Source organism: Oryctolagus cuniculus, chromosome 13 (genome assembly GCF_964237555.1).
Source record: "Oryctolagus cuniculus chromosome 13, mOryCun1.1, whole genome shotgun sequence".
NCBI lineage: Eukaryota > Metazoa > Chordata > Mammalia > Lagomorpha > Leporidae > Oryctolagus > Oryctolagus cuniculus.
In genome coordinates, this window is record NC_091444.1 from 37467719 (window position 1) to 37492466 (window position 24748).

The 24748-nt window shown below is 53.7% G+C and overlaps 1 protein-coding gene across 16 annotated transcripts in view; it reads right to left on the reverse strand.

Moving 5' to 3' along the window:
* TLR5 (toll like receptor 5) overlaps positions 1-24338 on the reverse strand; it is a 47076-nt gene extending 22738 nt beyond the window's left edge. For 2 of the 16 annotated variants that reach the window (XR_011381231.1, XR_007909568.2), the window contains exon 1: positions 23743-24320. The gene's annotated coding sequence lies outside the window, so the exon portion shown is untranslated. Of the gene's footprint in view, positions 1-23611; positions 23661-23742 lie in introns of those variants that run through there. The other 14 variants (XR_007909566.2, XR_011381228.1, XR_011381232.1 and 11 more) reach the window with 13 other exon arrangements.
* Between the last annotated feature and the right edge of the window lie 410 nt (positions 24339-24748).

Below are 24748 nucleotides of genomic sequence, written 5' to 3' on the forward strand. Positions count from 1 at the left end.
CCTCGCTGAGCCTGGAGGAAATCCTGCAAGGAGGTCTATGATCCGGCTCTTGTCTGTCTTTTCAACATCATCTTGAGCATTTTCCGCCTCACTAAGTTACTGAACAAGTCGGGTGCTGCTTTGGGGCTTGGAGACATAGCAGTGAACGAAACAGACTGAGCTCACCCTCATGCAGCTTGTGCTCTGGTGCAGGGGAGAGGCGACAGGTGACAAAAGAAACAGGTGGAGGTGAAGCCGGGGAAAGGAGACTGGACTATGAAAGCCCGAGTGGTGGCTGCTGTTCACAGAGAGTTCAGCAGGGCCTCTCTGATATAAATTTAACTGAGCAGAGAGCTGAAGGAAGGGAAGAAAGGATATGGAGAGGCCCAGTAGTCAAGGCGGAGGGAGCAGCCAGCACCACAGCCCACGGGTGGGAATTCCAGCCAGAGACACTCCCCTCTGCTGTTCTGAACTCTTCCCGACCTCAGGGCCTTGGCACCTGCTGCTCCTATGCGCGCCCTATTCTCCTGCTCTTCCTGTGGCTGGATTTCACACCAACACTTGCTCAGAGCTTTCCCCACGCTTAGTGCTTGATGTAGCGCCCTTGCCTGGTTATCCTCTCAAACCCCACCTTGCTTATGTCCATCAAATCAATTATCCTCAGTGCTTAACAATCTTGTCTGTGTGTTTATGTCTGTCATCTCTACCACACTGTGGTGCTCACAAAAAGAAGGAAAGAAAGAAAAAGAGAGAGGGAGAGCGAGAAGGAGGCAGGGAGGGGGAAGGTAAAGCCCAGGACAGGAGAGCATGCACTGACTGAGCCACGATGCCATCAGCAGGAGGACAAAGGCATCAGGTCAGCCTGAGGACAAGCGTCTCTTTCAAAGGAGAAAACTGCATTTTCCCCGTACAACTTCCTGTGCAAAACAGTGGCTGTTGATGGGGACAGGGCCCACTAGGGAGCATTCTATCCTCTTGCAGGCTTTCTGGTTGTCACAGTGACGTGTGTGGGCACCAACCCCTTGCCAGGAAGCAGGGACACTAAGGTACCTGGCGGTCCTGGGCCGGACCCTCACAACCCCCGAACACCCACCCATGCGTCCCTGAAAGTGAAAACCCTGCTCCGAGTTAGCGCTGAACCCAGCCGTGGGGGCCAAGGTAGCAAAGTCTTCGTGCGCCACCTCAGCGCGGGCTGCATTTTCTAGGAACGCAGCCACCTCAGCGCGGGCTGCATTTTCTAGGAACGCAGCCACCCAGCGCGGGCTGCATTTTCTAGGAACGCAGCCACCTGGCCAAGCCAGGGGAAATGGCACCTTGTTCACTCTGGGGCCTGACACAGTGTTAGTCACCGTTTCAGAAGATCGTTCCATGATGGCCAATGCTTCCGCAGGGAGTCGTGAGCAGGTGGCTGTCACAGGGGCTGCTCGTGCGAGTGAGCAGATGTATCTGGCCCTCATTGCTGTCAGACCTCCTCTTTTTTTAAATTTTTAAAAAATTTTTGACAGGCAGAGTGGACAGTGAGAGAGAGAGAGACAGAGCGAAAGGTCTTCCTTTACCGTTGGTTCACCCTCCAATGGCTGCTGCGGCCGGTGCACTGTGCTGATCCGAAGGCAGGAGCCAGGTGCTTCTCCTGGTCTCCCATTTGGGTGCAGGGCCCAAGCACTTGGGCCATCCTCCACTTCACTCCTGGGCCACAGCAGAGAGCTGGCCTGGAAGAGGGGCAACCGGGATAGAATCCGGCGCCCCAACCAGGACTAGAACCTAGTGTGCTAGCGCCGCAAGGCGGAGGATTAGCCTAGTGAGCCACGGCGCCGGCCCCAGACCTCCTCTTTATCAGCAGGCGGGAGTGTCTAACTCATCTCATCTCCTGGCACAGTAGTGCCCAGGCAGCACAGTGAAACACATATCAATCCACAGGAAGGTCCTCTCCCTTTTATTTCTTTTTTTCATACCGCCAAGGGTGGGGGGGGGATCATCTTGATTTCTTTAAAATCAGGTGTGCGGGTAGATTATGTTATGTCTATGAATTCCGTTTCAGAATAGCAGAGGGATCATCTCAAACAGTTGTTATCAAGAAGCAACGGTACCCGTGGAGCTGAAGCACTTCTCGTTTTTTCTTCCCAAGTGCGTTTCAGGCGCCCTGATGACTGAGACCCTGGTGACTGAGAGCACTGCTCCCATGCTCCACGGAAGTCTGGGATGTTTTTTGTGTGGGTGATCAAACTGGGTTATGAAAACCACACAGCCACTTTCCTTCTCAGTGAATTTCTTGTGGTTGTGACTGGGACTGGGAGCTAACGACGTCGTATGTACAGATGACACACACGGGCGGGGGAGGCTGCATTTTAGGAAATGAGGTAAAAGCGATCTTAATAGATAAACTGAAGAATTGTTGAAGAAAACAGGAATCAGGGCAGATGAAGGCATCACAGTGCCGAAGAAACCCCCAAAGCGAAACCCTGTCCCAACAGGCTCTGCTCTGTCCCCAGTGCACCTGCCATCTTCAGTGACATACTTGTCATTTGCAACCTGAATATGTCCCCCAAGCACTGAGAATATCAAACAGAAATCCCAGTTAGTAGGACACATCTGGAAAGGGCAGAGGAGCTCTAAAAGAGAACGACAAAGGTCCTAAGGCAGTTACGGCACCGGGCCCAGAACCCAGCTCTGCGTTTCCCGTGTCTGATGGCAGGGCAGTGATCCCAGAGCTGGTAAAGGCCTGGGAGGCGCAGATAATGGCACATGGAGGAAGCAGGGGCCCTCGGGGGGAGGCGGGGTGATGCATTTCACAGGGGGAGAATAAATAGTCGTGCAGAGACCATGTTGAGTTCAGAGCAACCTTTCTGCCCCTGCTGGTGCGAAGTGGATTCCACAGTGCCCAGCAAGGCACACAGGAAGTCCGCCCAGGAGCTCACACCTGATGCTGTCACTGCAGCAGCTCCTCAGTCACGGGCCCCTTGAAGAATCTGCTCAGAGCGTTGGTTCCTTGCCCTCTGCAAAGTCTGCATCACAAGCCGAATGTTGCCCCAGGTTCACAGGACTCACTGGCCTCCTGGGCCAACCCATGTCAAAGTCGTCCCGAGAACTCTTGGTTTATGTTAAACAACTGCCATGCTTTTCGTTCCGGAAAGGACTCGCTGGCTTTGCAGGCCAGACATGGACCACTGTTTGCTGACCTGGCTCTGGAAGAAAGGAAAATAGAGACTTTGATTTCCTAAATGAGGATCTGAAGTGACTGTAGACAGATATGCTCTGATGCTGAACCACCAGTATTTGCAGGAAAGAACTAACTTGACCTCCAAGACACTGACAGTTTCACAGCCTCTGCTTTATCCAAACAACAAATCCTCATCTTACAGAACCGGGCAAAGAAATGTCTGCAGAGATGTGGGCATGAGGACATCAGCTCAGAATAACGAAGTTCACATTTTTAGCTTCAATTTCGTCTCTTCATGGTCGACTCCAGGTTGGCCCATGCCAACTGGTTCATACCAAACTTGGTGGCTTGATCGTCAATTTGTGGTATTAATGAGTGAAAGACAGCACCAAACAAGATACTGAATTTTCAAGTTCATAATGGGGAAGCTACTTAAAGTAGGTAAGGTGGATAAAGCCAGCTAAACAAACAGATTTTAAAGAAAATTGTTTGGGCCTGTGTTGTGTTACAATACCATGCTGATCTGTTTCCTTAGAAAGTGCACAAAGACAGGAAACAGCTACATTGTAACCTCCAAAGCAGCTTCTTGTGGATCAAAGCAGGACAGGTGAGCAGGTGCATTGGGTGTCTTGAGCTCACACCCAAGCAGAGTGTCCTGGAATTCAGACCAGAAGCCAGAGTGGGTTGCAGTAAATATTGCATGAGGATTGAGTCAAGGAAAATTTAACCCCAGGGTGAGAACCAGGCAATGAGGTCGCTTCGGACCTGGTCAAACCTCAGAGAGTCAAAGAATGTGGTCCATCCACGAAGGCCTGTGACCCACAGCAGGTGGGAGTCAGCCAGCCTGGGCATCAAAGGAATTCAAGAAAGAAACCAGGTGACCTGAAACCGGAAACCTGAAATGGGTTGAGGCGAGAAGGGGACAGGAAGGATGGCAGCGTGGGGAGGAGGTCCCACCCGCAGCCTGCGACCTGCGGCCACCGCGTCCCCCTGAGATCCAGGTGTAGCCAGTAAACACGTGGAGACGGCTTCCTGCCCATCTGGCGGTCATCGAGAGGGGCGCTCCCTGGGGCCTTGGGGGACAGAGACTGGGAGAGCTGGAGACTAAATTTTTCCACCAGCCAGTGTGCTCCTAAATCATTACTAAAAGGACAACAAAGCACAGCAGGTCAGACTACTTTCACGCTTGTTCTCTCGGGTGACGCATACATTCCTTCCTAAAAGTCACTGCTCTGTGCAAAAGCACACCAAAGCATAGGGCTTGTGGGATAAATGGGGCGAGGAGACAGGACTCAAAACGTTCATCCCCAGAAGGTTTAAAAACAGAAAGGATTGGAATCCAATAAAAGCAGCAGCACAGTTTGAGCCAAGGTGACTGGCCCCCAAACGCATAAACACCACAGTAAGTGTGGGCTTGTGGATGCGGCCATCACAGGGCCATTGCCCACGAGCAACTCCCTTGAAACAGGGGAAAGATCTGCCGTCCGAGGGAAAGCTGCAACCCCAGATGCTCAACGTATCTCTGGAGAATGGAGGTAGCTGAAAGATATAGGGAGTGTAATTTGTATATTCTATTTGGCAAGGCTCTGCTGGGTCCAGCTTTCTGTCTCTATACATAAGAAATTGCATATAAGGGGCCAGTGCTGTGGTGTGGTGGGTAAAACCACCATCTGGGGGCCGGCGCTGTGGTGTAGCGGATAAAGCCACTGCCTGCAGTGCCTGCATCCCATATGGGTACCAGTTTGATTCCTGGCTGCTCCACTTCTGATCCAGCTCTCAGCAGTGGCCTGGGAAAGTAGTAGAAGACGGCCCAAGTTCTTGGGCCCCTGCACCAGCGTGGGAGACCCAGAAGAAGCTCCTGGCTCCTGGCTTCTGTTCGGCGCAGCTCTGGCTGTTGCAGCCAACTGGGGATTAAACCAACAGATGAAAGACCTCTCTCTCTCTCTCCCTCTCTCTGTCTGCCTCTCCTTCTCTCTTTGTGTAACTCTGACTTTTAAATAAATAAATAAATCTTTTAAAAAAATAAAAAATAAAGCCACCACCTGAAGTGCCATATGGGCGTTAGTTCATGTCCCAGCTGCTCCTCTTCCAATCCAGCTCTCTGCTATGGCCTGGGAAAGCAGTGGAAGATGGTCCAAGTCCTTGGGCCCCTGCACTTAAGTGGGAGACCCTGGGGAAGAAGCTCCTGGCTCCTGGCTTTGAATAGGCTCAGCTCCGGCCATTGCAGCCATTTGGTGAGTGAACCAACAGATGGAAGACCTTGCTCTCTCTCTCTTTCTCTACCTCTGCCTCTCTGTAACTCTGCCTTTCAAATAAACAAATATTTTTTTAAAAAAAGGAAATTTCACATAAACAAGTGCAAAGTTCACGTCCCTATTATATTAATACTGTTCTTAAAAATTTTTGCTTCTTTTTTTAAAGATTTATTTGTTTGAAAGTCAGAGTTACAGAGAGAGAGGGAAAGACAGAGATAGACAGATCTTCCATCTGCTGTTCACTCCCCAAATGGCCGCAAAAGCCAGGGATGGGCCACATGAAGCCAGGAGCCAGGAGCTTCTTCCAGGTCTCCCATGTGGTACAGGGGCCCAAGCACTTGGGCCATCTTCCACCACTTTTCCAGGTGCATTAGCAGGGAGCTAGATTGGAAGTAGTGCTGCAGACTGAGGCTTTACCTGCTGCACCATATCAACAGGCCCTGTTCCTAAACTTTTATAAAATGTTTAGGTTTTGAGAATTGCTTTAATTTGGGAGATGGACTAAAGCTTGCTACTAGGCAAAGTTATGATTAGATTTAGTAACTGAGATGCAGGCTTTAAGTCATTGATGGGTTATATAAGCTTATAAGCTTATGCGACATGTCAGGCATGTCCTCTAATGCATGAGTTGTGTTGGGAGCAAATTCACATTTCAAAACAGGCATTATAACCCAACTGACAGTCCACTAATCTCAGCATGTCAGTTCCACTTCAGAGAAGGAAAGATGCAGGTCTTATCAATGATTCCACCCTCTGTGACCGTATGGCATAGTCTGGAGTGTGGGGAGCAGCCCGGACTAGACTGAGTTACTGGAATTAAGACTTATTCTATGCATCTGCTCTCCCACAATATGGCGCTGGGAGAGAAGTAAACAGCTTCTGCACAGCTGCCTCCAGTTCAACCAATAAACTGTAGGACTTGCTCCTGATTGGAGGAGAGCAGCGTACTCGGCGTGTGGGCAGCCGAGTTGGGATTGGCAGAGGAGGACTATAAAGGAGGAGAGAGACGGCATGCACCAGGAACATCTAAGGGGAACATCTAGCTGAAGGAACACCTGTGCAGCCCCCGAGAGAGCCGGCCGGCGGTGTGCCGCTCCCCCCGCGGAAGTGGGGAATGTGGCAGGGGGAACCGCCCCTCCACGGAGGTGGAAGGGACGGTAGCCAACCCGGGAAGAACCAGCAGCAAACCCGGGGAGGGCCGAGCAGACGAAAGAACAGCGCAGGGTCCTGTGTCGTTCCTCCACGAAGAGGGGGAGCGACACTGGAGAATCCACGGGATTCACTTGGGAACCAGCCGAGGAGACAAAGGTTGACTCAGGCCACAAAGGGCTCAGAGGCGTGGGTAGAGTAAGTCGCCCCTTAAAGCCTCCAAGTTCTCGTGTTCCACCAAGAGCCCAAACAAGACTAGTGGCTGTCAGCCCTGGCTATCTATTAGAACCTCCTGAGGAGTCTTGAGACAGGTGCAATCCAGGTTATCCTTGACCCATTCAATGGGCTCTTAGGGTTCAGGATCCCTCAAGAATCTGTATTCTTACCAATGGTTCTGGAACTTGGCCACACATAGAATCACAGTGCCTGGGTCCTATCCAAGAGAGGCTGAGGTTTGTCTTGGGATCTAGAGTCTGATCATCTAGTCCTCCACTTGCAACTTTGCACCTTGAGTGCTTAGAAACTAAATAAAATAAATAAAAATAAATTTAAAAATTAAATAATATTATTATATGACCCAGCAAATTCACTTCTGGGCATGTTCCCAAAAGAACTCAAGGTAGAAATGCAAGCAGGTATGCACACATGTTCACAGTGGTCTGACTCATAGCAGCCCAAAGGCGGAACAACCCAAAGTCCACCAGTGAATGCAGAAGCAAAGTCTGACGCGTCTGTAATGGAATGCTATTCAGCCTTAAAAAAGGAGTGGAATCCAGACTCATTCTACAGCACAGATGAACTCTGAAGAAGTAAGCCAGTCATAAAAGAAGAAATAGTGTATGAATCCACTTATATGAGATATCTAGAACAGGCCAATTCATAGATATAGAAAATCCAGTAGAGGCTATGGGGGTGAGGAGTTATTGTTTAATACAGATTTTCAGTATGGAATAATGAAAAATTCTGAAGCCCAATGGTGGTGAATGTATTTAACACCACTAAACTGCACATTTAAAAATGATGAAAATGGCAATTTTTATGTTGTGTGTATTTTACCACAACTAAAGATATAAAATTAAGGGGTAGGCATTGTGATGCAGTAGGTTAAGCTGCCACTTGGGACACCCACATCTTATATCAGAGTGCTAGTTTGAGTCCTGGCTCCTCCACTTCTGATTCGGCTACCTGCCATCGTGCACACCGGAAGGCAGCAGATGATGGCTCAAGTGTTTGGGTTCCTGCCAATCATACAGGTTCCTGGCTTTGGTCTGGCCTAGATCTGGCTTTTGTGGCATTTGGGAACTGAACCCGTGAATGGGATGGGATCTCTCTCTCTCTCGCTCGCTTTGCTTTTTAAGTAGTTGAAAATAATAAATAAATAGGGACTTGTGTTGTGCTATAGCAGGTTAAACTGCCGCCTGCAATGCCAGTATCCCATATGGACACCAGTTCGAGTCCTGGCTGCTCCACTTCTGATCCAGCTCCATGCTAATGCACCTGGGAAAGCAGCGGAGGATGGCCCAAGTGCCCGGGCCCCTGAACTCATGTGGGAGACCCAGATGAAGATCCTGGTTTCAGCCTGTCCCATCTCTCGCTTTTGCGGCCATTTGGGGAGTGAACCGGCGGATTCATGATCCCTCTTTCTACCCCTCCCCACCTCTCTGTGACTGTGACTGGCACTCGCTCTCTCTCTCTCTCTCTCTAACTCTGCCTTTCAAATAAATAAAATAAATCTTTAAAAAAATAAACTAAATCAGGGCCGGCGCCGCGGCTCACTAGGCTAATCCTCCGCCTAGCGGCGCCGGCACACCGGGTTCTAGTCCCAGTTGGGGCGCCAGATTCTGTCCCGGTTGCCCCTCTTCCAGTCCAGCTCTCTGCTGTGGCCCAGGAGTGCAGTGGAGGATGGCCCAGGTGCTTGGGCCCTGCACCCCATGGGAGACCAGGAAAAGCACCTGGCTCCTGGCTCCTGCCATCGGATCAGCGTGGTGCGCCGGCCGCAGCGCACCGACCGCGGCGGCCATTGGAGGGTGAACCAACGGCAAAGGAAGACCTTTCTCTCTGTCTCTCTCTCTCACTGTCCACTCTGCCTGTCAAAAAAATAAAATAAATAAATAAATAAATAAAAATAAACTAAATAAAAAATCCCACCAGTGCTGCCCACACCTGACTCCTAGGTAGATTTTCAGGTTCTCTCTGCTATTTCGGCATTCGCCTGGGCACTTGGCTGCAAATGGTGTTCAGGCCATCCTTTGGGAAGCACTGATCTAGACAACACCCTCCAGCTGGGAACCTCCATGATTCTCCTAGAGGAAGAAGGGCTGCTAGGAAAACTTGAGAGCTGCTGAGCACTGAGGTTTTATTATTAAGCTGAGAGCACTTGGCCCTGAGGCATTGGTGGGGGGGGGGGGGGAGGTGGGCGGACGGGGGCAGCACAGTCAACACAGACCTCAATACACCTGCCAAGCACTGTTAGTTAAGATGCTAAGAGGGAAGGCTGGAGGGTCAGTGTCCCTTTCATTTGTATGAAGTCATTTAGCTTCCATCTTAGCCATCAGCAGAGCAGGTTCCGTTTCCTGACTGAACTGCTTGCACAGCACAGCTGTTCACCTAAGCTGGGCTGAGTTATGGGCCACAGGATTTTTGCAGCAAACACACAGTGGCACCTGTGCTCCCAGGCACCATCGATAACCATCGACAGCCTCAGGCTGAGCCAGGAGGCTGCTAATTGAATGCTTGACCCCTAATAAAACACTGCCAGTTGGAGGCTCCTTGGCAGGGCCCGAGGTTCTGAGCTGGGCTCATGCTGGCTGCGACAGGTGACCAGCTGTGGAGGGGACGTTCCTCTGGGCAGGTGCTGGGCTCCAACCACGCATCAGGCATGGGGCGCTCACTATCTGAGAAAAGCACTACAGTCGCTTCCAAGCATGTGCCTGGGAGACTTCTTCCAAAGCTCACGCAGCAGTCAAAACCCTGGACTGATTCCAGGTATGGGTGTGGACCGTGGGGTTAGCTTTGGACAAGAGCAAGGGACAAGGTGAACCCTCGCAGGGCCAACACATGCTCTAGACGCATCATACAGCATTCCATTGGCACAAGCCAACCCCTGGCCATTGCCAAGTCCAAAATATTGCTGGGGTCCCAGCGTTCTGTCTCTGTGAAACAAATGGGTGGCTGCGTAGTCATCAGCGTCACAGCTCTCCAGTAGGATTCCAGCTTCCTTCACAAACCACCACCACTCCAAGGCTCTGCTGGCACCATCTCCCCTTCACCCAGCACCGCCCTGGCTTGTGCTGTGATTAGAATTTCTGCTGTCCTTAAGGCCCAGGCTGAGGCTGTCGCGCCGTGCCAATCGCTGGGCTCTGGGCAGGGGCAGCAGCTGCATGGCCAATTCTCAGGCCCCACCCCAGCCCCCTGGAGGAGAAGCTTCAGGGCTGGGGCTGGGGCCTGGCAGTGTCTTTTTTTTTTTTTTTTTTTTGGACGGGCAGAGTTAGACAGTGAGAGAGAGAGAGAGACAGAGAAATGTCTTCCTTTTTCCATTGGTTCACCCCCCAAGTGGCCGCTACGGCTGGCGCATTGTGGCCAGTGTGCTGCTCCAATCCAAAGCTAGGAACCAGGTGCTTCTCCTGGTCTCCCATGTGGGTGCAGGGCCCAAGGACCTGGGCCATCCTCCACTGCACTCCCGGGCCACAGCAGAGAGCTGGACTGGAAGAGGGGCAACCAGGACAGAATCCAGCGCCCCAACCAGGACTAGAACCTGGTGTGCCGTCGCCGCTAGGCGGAGGATTAGCCTAGTGAGCCGTGGCGCCAGCCTGGCAGTGTCTTTTCTCTGGTCCTCACATCTGAGAACCGCTGGGCTGGAGTCTGGAGAATCAGCAGGGACACACAGTCAGCCGTCCTTATTGTGGGTCCCACATCCATGGATTCAACCAACCACAGATGGCGAATATCTGGGGATTTTTTTTGCCTTTACTGAGTATGCACAGACTCTTATGTCTAAACAACACAGTATAACAACTGTTTACGCAGCGCTGACATTGAGTTAGGTCTTAAAAGTAATCCATGATGATTTTAAGTATACGGAAGGAGGTGCCTAGGTTAAAATACTGTGCCACCTTATATATGGGACAGAGCATTTGCATATTCGAGTACCTGGATGGGGGGAGGTTGTCTTGGAACCAATCCCCGGTGAACACCGAGGAACAAGTGTGTGGGAGTCATGTGCATCGTCACCACACAGCAGGCTGCCTTCACCTACACACTCATCCCCCTGTGGCTCTGAGCTCACCCCTTGCCCTCATCCTCCCAGTCTTCTGTGCTATATTTAGGTCCATTTTACAGGTGAGCAAACTGAGGCCCAGAGAAGGTAAGTAACTTACCTAAGACCACACAGCTCTGTCTACTAAATGTCACCCTCCAAGATAGGCACCTCTGGTGTGGATGCCCAAGTCTCCTGGGACAGCAGCCCTGTCCCAGCCCACCCCCCAGTCCTCATCTTCTGTCCCTGGCCACCCTGCTTCAGTCACAAAGGGCTGTGGCACTGGCTCCTGTTCTCTTCCAGGTCCACAGGAAGATCCATCATCAACCACATGGTCACTTATTCCTGGGGCGCTCCTCCTTTGAAAGGCTGTACTTCTCTCCTACTCTCCAGCTCCTGGCTCTCTCACCCTTTCCTCTGCACCCACACCAGTTCTCTGCGAGCCTCATGATTGTTCTGGAACCTTCCCTGCCTGCTCAATGTAGCCATGCCCTTACACCTCTCCACCATTCTAGACCATGAGCTCTCTCACTTTCCTAACTCCCCGCCTCCTTGCTCTTCCAGCCCAGACGCCTGCACCAGCTGCCTGCCTTCTGCACGTCACAGCTGAGGGCTGTACTGGCAGCAAAGCCGCACCCCATGCACGCTGGTGCCCGCACGGGCGTGCAGGACCCAGGCCTCCTCTTTCTCCTACGCCCCAGGGGTGAGTCCACACCTCGACAGGCTCCTGCCCGCGGGCCCCCTCCCAAGTACGTCCTGGCCTGGAGCGCGCTGCTGCCCTCTACCGGCCACTGGCGTGGCTCCCTGGGTCGGGATTTCGCCGGCCCCGAGGAGGGAGGCGTTGGGGTCCAGCAGGTTAGAGGCAGCCGCCCACTCGTGCAAACCCGACTGCAAGAGGCGCTCCCTCCGTGGCCACTAAGGGCTGTGTGCACATGCAAGCAAAATGGAAACGCACTCTTCCCGACACTGCTGTTCACACCCGCCTTGGCATCAGCACAAAGCACTCAGCCTGTGCCTGAGCAGCAAGCGCCAGCACCGCAGGACAAACCCACCCACGTGTCTGGCTCTGGTGCAGGCTCCAGAGAACGGCTGGTTTAAAGGCTCCTTAAGTCGGCTTGTGTTTCTAATAATAAGGATCAGTAAGAACCCCATTTTGCAAAGCATGTCCCACAAAGTGGAGCCCGCTGAGATGGGGAATTTTCCTTTAAAGTGTAGGGTTTTGTTCTGTACTGAGTTCCTGGAGTTGCCAGAAACCGGCGACGCCATCCGGATGGCAGCGGACCCCACCTATCAGAGCCGCAGGCCACCTGCTGTCCCGCTGCACGGTTTGCAGTTCAGAGCGCACCTGTGCCCCTCTGTGTCAGTGAGGATGCCCTTCCGAGGGCAGGCACTGCCCATAGCTCACCCCTGGAATGGGGCCCGCCCGGGAAGTGTCTGCCCTGGGGCTTCAGGATGCAGAGGGCTCATCTGCCAGGCATCTGGGTCCCCTGGGTGAAGTGGCCTGGCTGGGAGCCCGGGGCGCACTCAGAGCAGCCTTGTTTCCCTGGTCGTCTTCCCTCCTGCCCGGACCCTCACTTCCTCCTAGCAGGGAGCAGTTATCCGTAAGACTGCACCCTCTGTTTCTGGGAGTGAGCTTGTACCTGCCTTCGTCCTCCTCCGAATGCACCTTGGGGTGCATCTGGAGCAGTCCTGTAGGTGCGCAGCCCCTCTCTGAGCCCCTCTGCTGGCCACACCCTGCCTTGTCGTCACCTCTGGTGATGGATCTGCTGTCTGCTTGGGATCTCCATCCTCAACATCGAGCCAGGCGGGCTGGGCCACACTGGTGCCCTCAGGCTCCCAGGACAGAAACCTCCAGGACTGAATCAGTGCAGCCGGCAGCCACTGTTTGATTTCAGGATATCTGCAGCATTGGTTCCAATTCTGCAGCCACTGCTCAGCTGCTGGGCCCCACTGACCCCCACTGGCTGATCTCCCCCTACCCCTCTGCCAAAAGCACCCTTCCTGGTGCTCTGATCAGAAGTCTTCCCAGGGCCAGCACCGTGGTGTAGCAGGTTAAGCCTCCACCTGCAATGCGGGCATCCCATATGGATGACAGTTCGTGTCCCAGCTGCTCCACTTCTGATCCAGCTCCCTGCTAATGGCCTGGCAAAGCAGTAGAAGATGGCCCAAGTCCTTGGGCTCCTGCACCACATGGGAGACCTAGAAGAAGCTTCTGGTTCCTGGCTTTGGATTGGCACAGCTCCGGCCATTGCGGCCATTTGGGGAGTGAACCAGCAGATGGAAGACCTCTCTCTTTCTTTCTCTGTCTGTAACTCTGCCTCTCAAATAAACAAATAAATCTTTTGAAGAAGAAGAAGAAGTCATCTTCCTTGGCTCCTTATGCTCCTTAAGTCCAAAGTCTCAGAATGACCTTGGGACCTCTATCAAGGACTAAAACCTAATTCTGGAATGACTAACTAAAGAGGACTCGTGCTTGAACCCTCTCATCTCACAGAAGGGGAGCTCAAGCCACCCTCCACCTGGCTTCCCGTCACTGCCCTGCACTCCAAACAGAAGCGCCGTTCTCTGCACTTGGCTTCCATCCCGATTCTTCTGCGGGGGCTGGTCCTCGAGTTTGGCATGCAGCACACGTCTCCTCTGCTTATCCCATTGCAGCCTGCCCTTCAGCAGCTGCTTCAGAGGCCAGCTCTCCCGTGAAGCCGCCCGCACGTTTCTGCAGGTGCACTTTAGCTCCCTCCCTTGACATTCTGGCTACATCTCCATCTGAGCGTTTGGATTGCATTAAGCCAGGCCCACCAGATGATGAATCCCGAGGGCAGGGTTCCACTTGATTCACACAGGATTCTCTGCAGTACTTAGCACAGCTTCCGCGCCCCAGCAATATTTTCCCCGTTACTGTTTGACAGAAGATATATTCTCATCCCCTCACCCTACACCAGGCCCTCTGATGCATTCTTATTCTAGGGGAAGGGGGTCCCCTGGTGGTTTAACAACTTCAGCTTCTTAGACTACCACATCTGCTCACCATGATGCGTGTGTGTGTGTGCGTGTGTGTGTGTGTTTGGTGAATCAGGAGAAAGGGCTTCTGTTTGCCTAAGGAAGAACAGGAAACCTGATTCCAAGGGAGGAACAGAAAACATTACTTAGATGTTTTTCTCACCCATATGCATTTTTCCTTGTGGAAGAGCTGACACACATTGGATATATCACCAGGAAATAGAATTGTAACTGGAAAAGATCAGGACAGTTTTGCTCATCAAGGCACAGAGAACACCAGCGCTGAAGGAATCTTGAGACATCCCTGGCCCAGCAGTGGGCGCTTGGCACAGTGGGAAAGATGCTGCTTGGGACGCCTGCGTGCCGCTCAGGAGGCCTGGGTTTGAGGCCCTGCTCTGCTTCTGCTCCAGCTTCCTGCTCATGCGCACCTTGGGAGGCAGTAGATAACGGCTTAGGTGCTTGGTCCCTGTCACCCACGTGGATGGACTTCCAGGCTCCTGGCTTTGGCCTGGCTAGCCACAGCTAAAGAGGACATTTGGGGAAATGAACCAGTGGATGGAAGACATCTGTTTCTCTCTCTCTCTCTCTCTTGCTTGCTCACTCGCTCTGCCTTTTGAGCATTTAAAAATCAGTAAAACTTTTAAAAAGAAACAAAGAAATCAAGCCCTGGCGCAGACTCTTGTTCAGAGGGTGGATATGTAGGATATCTAAGCCATCCAGTCCGAAAGGGATCTGTCTTCTCTGTGAGGGGGAGAATGAATCACTGTAGTGGAGAGGAAGTTTCCCCCTTGGATCCAGCAGTCCAGCTCAGGAGCTTCCTGTGGCCCGCTGGCTCCTGTGGGCTCTCGGACAAGGACAAGGAGAGCTCTTCCGCGTCTGCTCTCCAGGGGGCAGGAACTTGCCGATCAAGGGTCTCCCGGGCTTCTAGGGACCAACAGAGCTGCAGTCCACTGGGGTGTGAGGTTTCCAAGGAGCTCAGCCAGGTGGACGAGGGCTATACGAGGAGGTGTGGGCACGGACGAGTCTCAGGGCTGGGATGAGAGTCTTGCAGGCCAAGGGGCTGACTCATGGCATGCTGTGGGAGATTAAACCAGTGCTCGGAAAAGGCGGCGTCGCGTGTATCAGTGCATGGCATGTGGTAGTCAGTGGTGTGCTGTGCTGACATGCCTGAGGCAGCTCACTTTATGCAGGGAAAGCATTTATTCAGCTCACAATTGTGCAGGCTGAAGGGTGTGGCGCTGGTACAAGCTCAGTTCTTTGCCCGGTGTTCCAGCATGGCAGATAGTGATGGCCGGAGCAAGCCAGCCGTGACATCTAGAATCAGGAGCAGAGACCAAGAGCTGGGGGGGTCCAGGCTAGCTTCCCTGACAGCCCTCTGGTGGGAACTGCCAAGAGCAAGAAGTCCACGAATACTGTTCACAGTGCCTCAAGACCTGGCACCTGGCCCACCTCTCAAAGGTTCCACCCACTCCCCCAGGGACGGAGCCTTCAATGACCAGGACCCTTGGGAAGCCACCCTAGCACAGAGGTAGGACTGGAATAAAGCCACCAGCATGACTGTCATTGTCATCTTTAAGCAAAATCTCTCACATTACACCCCAATGGCCCCCAGGGAGCCCCCTGGGAATGCAGATTCGACTTCTGCTTCATCCGTGTGTCTGGGGACAGGACCTGAGGGTCTGCATTTCCAACAAGCGCACAGGGGCACAGACACCTGCTGCTAACTTCCTCCTGCCCCGCCCCCGGACTGCCTCTTCCTCCTGGAAGGGGCTACGTCAGTACGTTCACCATCAATTCTCTGTCCCAAAGTGGGACGCAGGAGAGGCGCATGCAAGTAATGTCGTTTCACTCCCAGCTAATCAAAGCAGAGTTTGGAACCAGTTTCTGTGGTCCAGGAGGGGCGCTCCTCCTGCCAACCAGCAGGGGGCGCGCGAAGGGCGGAACCGCTGCGGGCGAAGCGGTGCAGGGCGGCGCAGGGCGGCGCTTAGCTGAGCTCCGGGAAATTCTTGCTGCCTGAGTTAACGGAGCGTGTTTGAGAGCTGGAAATGGCAACTAAGTTTGTGCCTGGCTGTGTGAGCCCGGGCAAGGGCTGCGCCTCTCTGAGCGCCTGTCTCGCCTCCTGTAAACCAGCGTCAGTGCCGGCTTCTGCGCGCTGGGTCCGCCGGGGCGCAGAGCAGAGCCCCCGCGGGTCGCTGGCCTGCGTGTCCCAGCAGGCGGCCATCAGTCTCCCACCAACCCCGCCGGGCAAACGCCTGCCTTTCAGAACTCATCGAAGCGGAACAGCGAAATGAGATTTCTCAACACCCTGGGGTTGACCTGATGTTTCTCTTTTTGGCACCAGAAGGAAATTGCGCAAACACGTGTTGGTTCTCTTTACGACCTCGGGTGGCGGTCCCCAGCGCCCCCCAAACCAACACAGCAGCACCCAAAGGCGCTGATATCGGGGAGGGTATGTTGGCGCCTACTTGGGTCAGGGTTAGGGTTAAGATTAGGGTCAGGGTGGCTTCCCTTCTGCCTGCCTTTGTAAATCCTTGGGCACAGTTGTAAAGCATCTGGGCGAACCGGATCTTTCGTCCGAGTGGTTATTTAAACCCGACAGCTAGCACAGTGCGCTCGAAATCCCTAGGGACTCATCCTCCCTCCCAGTCTCCCGGGTCAGGGTCAGACCGTGCCAGAAAATGAGCATGGCAGGTTTCTGTCGGCCTCCCGGAAGGCAGCTCAGTTAAACCTGGAGTGTTGGTGGGCCCAGCTAGAAAGGAAGGTAGCTGCACGCGCAGGAGGCTGGAGCAGCTGAGAGCTGCCGCGTCCCATCAGGTGTCCCCTGAAAGGAACAGACACTGCTAGGAGCCGAGAAAGCATCTGGATGGAGCCGTAAATGAAGAGCGGTTGGGGTGTGCGGCAGGGCTGCGGGCAGCAGATCCGCACTGAAGCGGTGATGGGTTCTGTGTAGAGGGTCGACACTCCAGAACCGCACTGGGGAGTCTGTCACTGCCTGTGCCGGGCCAGCAAAGACTCCAAGCGGAAGCTGATCCAAGCAAGTCCGTCCTGTGACTGGAGACACATCCCGGTGCAAGGGGAGCCCCAGGGGAGACTGGGGAGGCAGGCAGGCGGGAACAAGGACGCCTGAGACTACAGGGTGGGCAGAAACAAGGACTTCACTGATGGAGCCTGGGAAACCCACGTCCCCACCACCTGCCGGCTTCCGAGGTGGGGGGAGGCAAGGAGGTTCAGTGCCTGTGATTCTGCCTGGGCAGGCTGCCCGGCCGGCCGTGCTCTGCTCTGAGTCCACCCAAGGGGTCAGCGAGTGACTTGGCTCCAGCTTGCTGGTGGCGGCAACTTCCAAGATGGGTGAGATTATGGCAAAGGGCAGTGGGCTGGGAGGGGGGCTCTGGCTCTGGGTCTTCCTTCAGCCACCATCTGGGCCCCCTGCACAGGTTTCACCCTCGCTGGCCTCAATTTCTGCCCACGTAGAATAGCGAGTCTCCCGTGGAAGGACCATCACACCCTTGTTGACTCCGAAATCACCCAAAGAGACTTGCTGACTGTCGTGACAGCCAGCTCAGACATGGCAGTTCTCTCTGGAACAGAACTCTCGTCTCCATTTTGACAAATCTGAGAGCTTGTTCCAGCGCTTGAAAATATACAGTAATCTATAACAAGTAATGTTATGAAACTGTACCAATAAAAGTGGGTCCACATAGATCCTGGCCATTTTTTTATCCGATGTTTTTCTTCCTTAAGTTTTCTCTCAGAGGGTATGGCTTCTGTGGCTAGATAGTATTTTTGAGATTAGAAAGCTTGGTTTTCTCCTCTGTATATTTCCTCCTTGCCCTGCCCAGCCCCAGTCATCGCCCCAGGGCAAGTACCCACAAGTAGCTGAAGGTTCTCTTGGCTTTGATTTCCAAACAGAGCCTTAGGCTGAGGACTCAGAGGCTGTGCAGGGAGAAGGGGGGGCTGGCAGGTGGAAGCAAAGGCTTGGGAGAACAGGAGGGCGAGGGCTGGAGGGGAAGCAGCCGAGAGCAGCCAGGGGCAGGAGATTGCAACAAGAGTAGTAAAAGGCGGTGGCTGTGAAGAGGAATGAGAGCTGGAGCTCCTGGCTTCGTGTCCCTTGAACACCTTGTGCGTGGCTGATTACCTGCTGACTGTTGTTTCTGGACTACTAAAGCTGCTCCAACTCACAATGCAGCTAGGTCCGGACAGATAACTGGTTTGGTCACCTTGGAGAAGCCATGTTGTCTGGAGCATCACTATCATGAATCCTGTCCTAGTGTCAGGAACATGAACGTGGACCCAAAGTTCTAGCTTTGGTGCAGTGGTTTAAGCACATGGACCCTGAAGCCAGACACAGTGAGTTTGAATCCTGATTTACCATTTACCCTCATAGGCACTAAAAACAGAGCTCAGGACTGGTGCTATTAATGTGCTTGCTATTAGTACTGGTGTTACTAAATTTTGCACAGTAGAGGACAAAACATCTGGTCAGCACCACCAGGAGACAAGGGCGAGCTTGTGGGTATTTTAGAGAGCTGCGTGTAAGGCCGCCACAAAACACACCAAACACCTGAGTAAAGAAAAGGGTTTATTGGGGGAAACCTGACAGACCAGAGGGAAGGGGTGAAGAAGGAAAAGAGGGAGATGGAGAGTGTGAGGGTGAGAGTGAGAGAGAGAGAGAGAGCGAGCGAGAGCCATGTGTTCAGGAACAGGTCCTCTTAAAAGTTTGCAGGGTGGGGAGGGGCAGGCAGGGAAGTCGAAGCAGCGAATCCCATTAGGATGGGGGTGGAGCTGACACCAGTGGTTGGGCCACGTGGCCACCTGGCCACCGGGCTTCCAGCAATGGCGGTAGGGGCTAGAGCTTAGGATGGTGTCAGGGTGTAGAGGGCACCATAGATAAGACTGCACCATTTTACCGACAATGAGAACCAGTCATTTCCGTGTTGTGACATCCTATCCTTGGATTGAGCAATGCCAGGGCTGGAAATTCTCCAAAGGGAAAGGTTTCAGGAGCGGCAGGGGGCGGTGGGAAGGAGGAGGTCTAATGGGGTCTAAGCAGTGTGGAGGGGCATTTGTCCAGACCCCTTCGGTGTAACTGGGCTCCAGCCCCCCTGCATTCAAACACACAATCTTGTCTGGACCCAGGCACTCCTCCCTCCTTTCTGAGAAGTAATCTAGCTTTTCCTTCACAGTCAAATTCCTCAAACAGAAGTCTAAAGACTCCACCCAAGGGTTCCGTGGCTCATTAACCACTCTTTTTAACCCCTTGAGGTCTGCTTTCTCTGGAGGTGCTCTGTCCTGAAGCTCCCCTTCTCTCTCCCCGCCCCCCTCTCTCTCCCTCTCCTCATTTTTGAAGCCCTGTCTTTTTAAGGGACCAGAAAGGGTTCCCTACTTATTTTTCTTGCGCTGTCTCCTCCTCTGGTTCCCTAGATTTTCTCCCTGTCTTTCTGCCACTCTCTTTCTCACAAGTTCCTCTTCTTCCTCCCACCTGCGTGGCTGCAGGCTTTCCCTAGACCCTGTCTCTGTGTTCACCCTCATAAGCCGGGCCATCCCACTACACTCCTGAGGCCTCTCTCTGGCCCCGAGCTCACCTGTACTCAAGGTGTGTGTTTCTGCTGATTCAAGAACATCCCCGTCTGAATGTTGTCTTACAGCTTCAGAGTCAGTCTGTCCCCAAGTGACTTAACAGTATTTTGAATTTCGAAAATCTTTCCGGGAACAAAAAGTTCTGCACAACCCTGGGCTGGGGATCTGCCCCATGAGATATTTGCCTCCAGGCAGGAAGCCAATCTTGTCCTTGTCTGTCTTTAAAGAACCAAATCCCATTTTTTTCTCCCTCCAAATGCCTCTAGCTCTGTCTTTAAAGAGAGCTCACCTCTTAGGAGGAGAGGCTGCTGCCCAGCACAGGCAAAGGAGAGAAAAGAGCCCCGGCTGGGCGTTGTCTGGTGCTGGATGGCTCGGAAAGACAAAGTGTGAGTTCAAGATGGAGCTGGAGGCCAGTGCCGTGGCTCACTAGGCTAATCCTCCGCCTGCAGTGCCGGCACACCGGGTTCTAGTCCGGGTCGGGTGCCGGATTCTGTCCTGGTTGCTCCTCTTCCAGTCCAGCTCTCTGCTGTGGCCAGGGAGTGCAGTGGAGGATGGCCCAAGCCTGTACCTGCATGGGAGACCAGGAGAAGCACCTGGCTCCTCTAGCTTCGGATCAGCGAGGTCCGCTGGCCGCAGCAGCCATTGGAGGGTGAACCAACGGTAAAGGAAGACCTTTCCCTCTGTCTCTCTCTCACTGTCCACTCTGCCTGTCAAAAAAAAAAAAAAAAAAAAAAAAAGGAAGGAGCTGGAAAGGAATTGCTGGGGCTGGATCCAGAAGATTCTAGAATTCCATCTGGGCACAGAAGAAGGTGCTAAGGGCTTTGAGCACTACCATGGCCTTAAACTCAGATTACTCAAGGCTGCTAGGAATTGGCTCCATCTAGTTGATCCAACGAATACACAACCCATGTCTTCTGCTCCACGTACGTGGGGAGCTTTACTGTGTCCCACATGAGGCTGAATTTCAATTAAGAATCATTTACCAAATGCCTCCTGTGGGGAGCAACTGAGACTAGACTAAGTTACTGGAACTAAGACTAACACTATGCATCTGCTCTCCCACAATATGGCGCTGAGAGACAGCAAACAACTTCTATGCAGCTGCCTCACCAGTTTGACTGATAAGCTGCAGGAGCTGATCCTGCTCCTGATTGGAGGAGAGCAGCGTGCTCAGCGTGTGGGCAGCAGGGCATGGATTGGTGGAAGAGGACTATAAAGGAGGAGAGAGACAACATGCACCAGGAACATCTGAGGAACATCTGAGCAGCCCCTGAGAGAGCCGGCCGGTGGTGTGCCGCTCCTCCGCAGAAGCGGGGAAAGTGGCAGGGGTGCCGCCCCTCCGTGGAGGCGGGGGGCCGGCAACTAACCCGGGAAGAGCTGGGCAAAGAGAACAGCGCAGGGTCCAGTGTTGTTCCTCCGCGAGAGGGAGAGTGACAGCCTCCTAGGTGTCGTACACCAGCTGTGGCTCAGGGGATCCCTGAATGAATGGGACACAACCCTTCCTCAGTGAGAGGGGCAAAGACTCCTCAATTCCTATGGCCAAGGTGGGAAGAGTAGAGTTTCCTGCAAGGAGCACTGGGGGACGGAGGAGGAACCCTCCAATTCTGCTCGAAGCAGACGCAGCAGAAGTGGAGCCGCCCAGGAAATCATCCCTGGAGAAGATGCCACTGGAGATGCTGCTTAAAAAGGGAGAGGATTCTGGGCAGAGCTTCTGGGCACAGGAGGGCAATGCAAAGAGAAAAGGAAAGCACAGAACGCGTGGTCAGAATGCTGTGGGAAGGTGGCATGGTCAGGTGCACTAAGATGGCAGCTGCCAGTGCCAGAGGGAGGCAGGAACCTGGGCCACAGCTCCTGGGCAGCAAGTGCCTTCGTGTCTTCCGAATGTCGTGTTGTCCTCAGGCTGCCTTCCCTCTGCCTGGGCCTGTTGATTGTCATTTCCATATCAATCACGGGGTCCGCTGTGGTGAAGCAGGTAAAGCTGCTGCCTGCAGTGCTGGCATCCCATATGGGCGCCGGTTCTAGTCCAGGCTGCTCCACTTCCGATCCAGCTCTCTGCTATGGCCTGGGATAGCAATAGAAGATGGCCCAATTCCTTGGGCCCCTGCACCTAAGTGGGAGACCAGGAAGAAGCTCCTGGCTCCTGGCTTCAGATTGGCCCAGCTTCAGATATTGCGGCCATCTCTCTCTCTCTCTCTCTCTCTCTCTGCCTCTCTGTAACTCTGCCTTTCAAATAAATAAATAAATATTAAAATAAATAAATAAATAAATCAAGCTCAAGACCAACCAGCTGCTGTGCTCTGCCTTTCCTAGCCCGTACTGGCTGTCCTCGGAGCCAGCAGGTGACGCCACAGGACTCTGCACTAGATCATTCTTCTAATTGTGCTGCTAGCTTTGTCTTGCCACCTGCACCAGGAAGCTTCTAATAGCAGGGAACGTTCCTCATGCCTGTGTTTGTCCCATAGAGCTGAGCACCTTACAGGATGTGGCTGACACATTAGGGAACTATGAAACCAGGACTGGAAACCACCGAAGCTTCAGAGATCTGATTAAAGTTTTGGATCCACCAAATCTGCATTGTTTTCCACAAAATCAAGAGTAAAACAATCACATCTGGATTCATGCCACAACTAGACATTCCAGGGTTTTCTTGCCATCCAAGGCTGAATGCTTGCGTAGACTTTCGATTTCGACATTTGGCAGAACCAAACTTCCTGACACATAATAGTCAACAAAGAAGGCTCTGTGCTGGACACACCCTCCTTGGGAGAGGGCTTCCCTGTTTAGGAAGAGAGCTGTAAACCTGGCAGGGGTGGTTTGCATTCTGACAGCAGAATCTAGAGCCACCTATGGCCAAGGGGGTGGCTTGTGCCATCGTTTGGGCTAGAAGTGCCCATCAGGCTGATATGCAGAGAGCATCCTGATTGTTAAAATATGGATTATTTTTGTACCACTTGGTAATCAGCTTTGGCCTGAGCTCCTCCTCTGGGACACCCCTCCCTGCCCCCTCCTACCTCCCTCTCAATCCAGCAACTGAAGGAATAGCATGTAAACTCCACAGAGCTTCTTCCAGGGCTCTGCTTTCCTTCCAACTGCCTGCATGAGTTCCTGGCCACTCTTCTATGCGCACGAGAACAAGGGTGGAGGGAGTCAAGGGGCCTGGGAGATGCTGGAGTAGCTTTTCAGAGCTCAGGCCGGCACTGAGAAAAGTCATCAACCCACATCTGGCAAGAACTTGACTGCTCCGGGGTGGAGCCACACCTGGGCTCATGCAGGAATCACCAAGGCCCTCTTCCAGGCACTGAGCAAGAACCCAGTGTTACAGATTAACTTGACATCCAGACAGGACAACACTCAGCAACACTGTCTAAAGGTCGCTGGAGTTAGGCTCTGGCTGGATGCACGTGTTCCAAATACTAGGTAACTGCCGCTAACCCACAGTTGGGAGCAGCTGCCACCATCAATTCCTGCCCAACACGGCCTAAGCAGCCTTCCTGGGTCAGCACTCACCCCCAAGACAATCAATCAACCCAACCACAATGTCCCACACCCACCCTCACCCCTTACACAACGTCCTCCCAATTTGGTTTCAGATGGGCACAGACACTAGGCGATTATCTTCACAGGTAGTCCCCACGCCCCCCCATAAATGCCATTGATACTCTTATTTTCCCTGGAGTCCTGGCCAGGCTGCACTAGCTGGTGCAGGTGCAGGGTGCTCAAGGTCTTTTGAGCAGCTCAGTGACTTTCTGGGATTTCCACACCCCACTGTGGTGGCCTTTGTTTCCCCTTTCAGAGGAAGAGGTGGGAGCATAGGCACAGGGCACGCCCAGGGGAAGAGGTGCACCTGTCAGGGGGGAGTCCAGGGGGTGAGCATTTGGCTCAGCTGTTAAGATGCACCCATCCCATTCCCAGTGCCTGGATTCCAGTCCCAGCTCCACCCCGACTCCAGCTTCCTGCTAATGTGCACCCTGGGAGGCAACAGGCGATGATGGCTCAGGCACTTGGATGGCTGCAAGCCAAGTGGGAGACACGGATGGAGTTCCTGATCCAGCCTGGGCTACTGCAGGTATTTGGGAAGTACAGGATTGATCTCTCTCTCTCTCTCTCTCTCTCTCTGCCTTTCACATTTGAAATGAAAAGAAAAACATTTAAAAAAGAATACAACTTTGTCCCAAGGCAAGGCTTCCTCTGGTCCCGCCCTCCAGGCACAGGCTATCGCAAGCCACCCTATGCCACCCTCACCTCTGCCAAGGGATCCTCTCCTCTCTCCCACGACGCAGGGGTTGGGGCCCTGGACAGGAACGAGGATTGTAAACAGCCCCGAGAGGGAGGAGGCAGAGGGGCAGAGGTCCCTGCCACCGAGGGGCGCTCACCTCCACACTCGACTCCACGTCGCCGGCACCTCAGCTCTCTCCTGCCCGCTGCACCCGCACCCGTGGCGCCCTCGGCCCGAGGCTCCCGGGGCTCCCGGGGCCCTGCGGCCCCGCCCCCGCCCCCGCCACGCCCTCTAGCCCAGGTGGCCTCTCCGCGCTCTCTGTGGGCGGGGCGGCCTCCTGCACTAGCGGCGGGCACCCAGAGGCTGCGGCACCTGGCAAGGTGTCCAGCGTGGGGTTTCGGACGGCCGGGAGGGCTGTGGGGCGGGAGCCTGCCGCCGCGGGACGCCCGGGGTGCAGGGGAAGGCGGCGGAGAGGCCTCGGAACACTCCCCAAATGCCCGTGGAGGTCTTCCAGGCCAGCGAAACTCCTTCCGGTCCTCTTCGCACCGCAACCCAGGCCAAGAACCTCAGGCGTTTTGCACCGGCACTGAAAGAAACTGGCAAAAGGAATCGACCCTGAGCGGACGCCCAGCTCGACGCTCCTCCACCTGTGCCAACCCCTAGGCTACATTTTGCAGATCTGAGCGCGCGGGTGTGGAAATTGGGGTGGTTTGAAGCAGGAAGCTCCAATTTGGCCCAGAGAGCTCAGACACCCTTTTCCTCCTGGTACACTGTGTTCCTTCTGCCCTAACCTCCCCCCCCACACACACACCCCGCTGGAGGCCGCTGCACTTGCAGGAGACAGAAAGGAATTCCCAGGGGCCAGTGCCACCCAAGGGTGCAAGAGAGGTGACTTTATCAGAAAGTAGCACAGCGAGTGCTTGCTGTTCAAAGACAGAAATGGCACCGTCTTGATAAGGCAGGGGGCGGGGGAGGCACAGGTGCAGGTGGAGGCCTCCACACACCTGCTGCTGGGAGCGCCCTGTAATCACTGAGCAGCTGTCTCCCCCACTGCACTCCCTGGGAAAGAGGTGTCAAACAAAGGCTGGCTCTTAATCACCCGCCAGGAGCTCATTAGAGTCTTCCCAGCTCCCACCTCGGCTGCCAGCTCCTAGCCTGAGTGA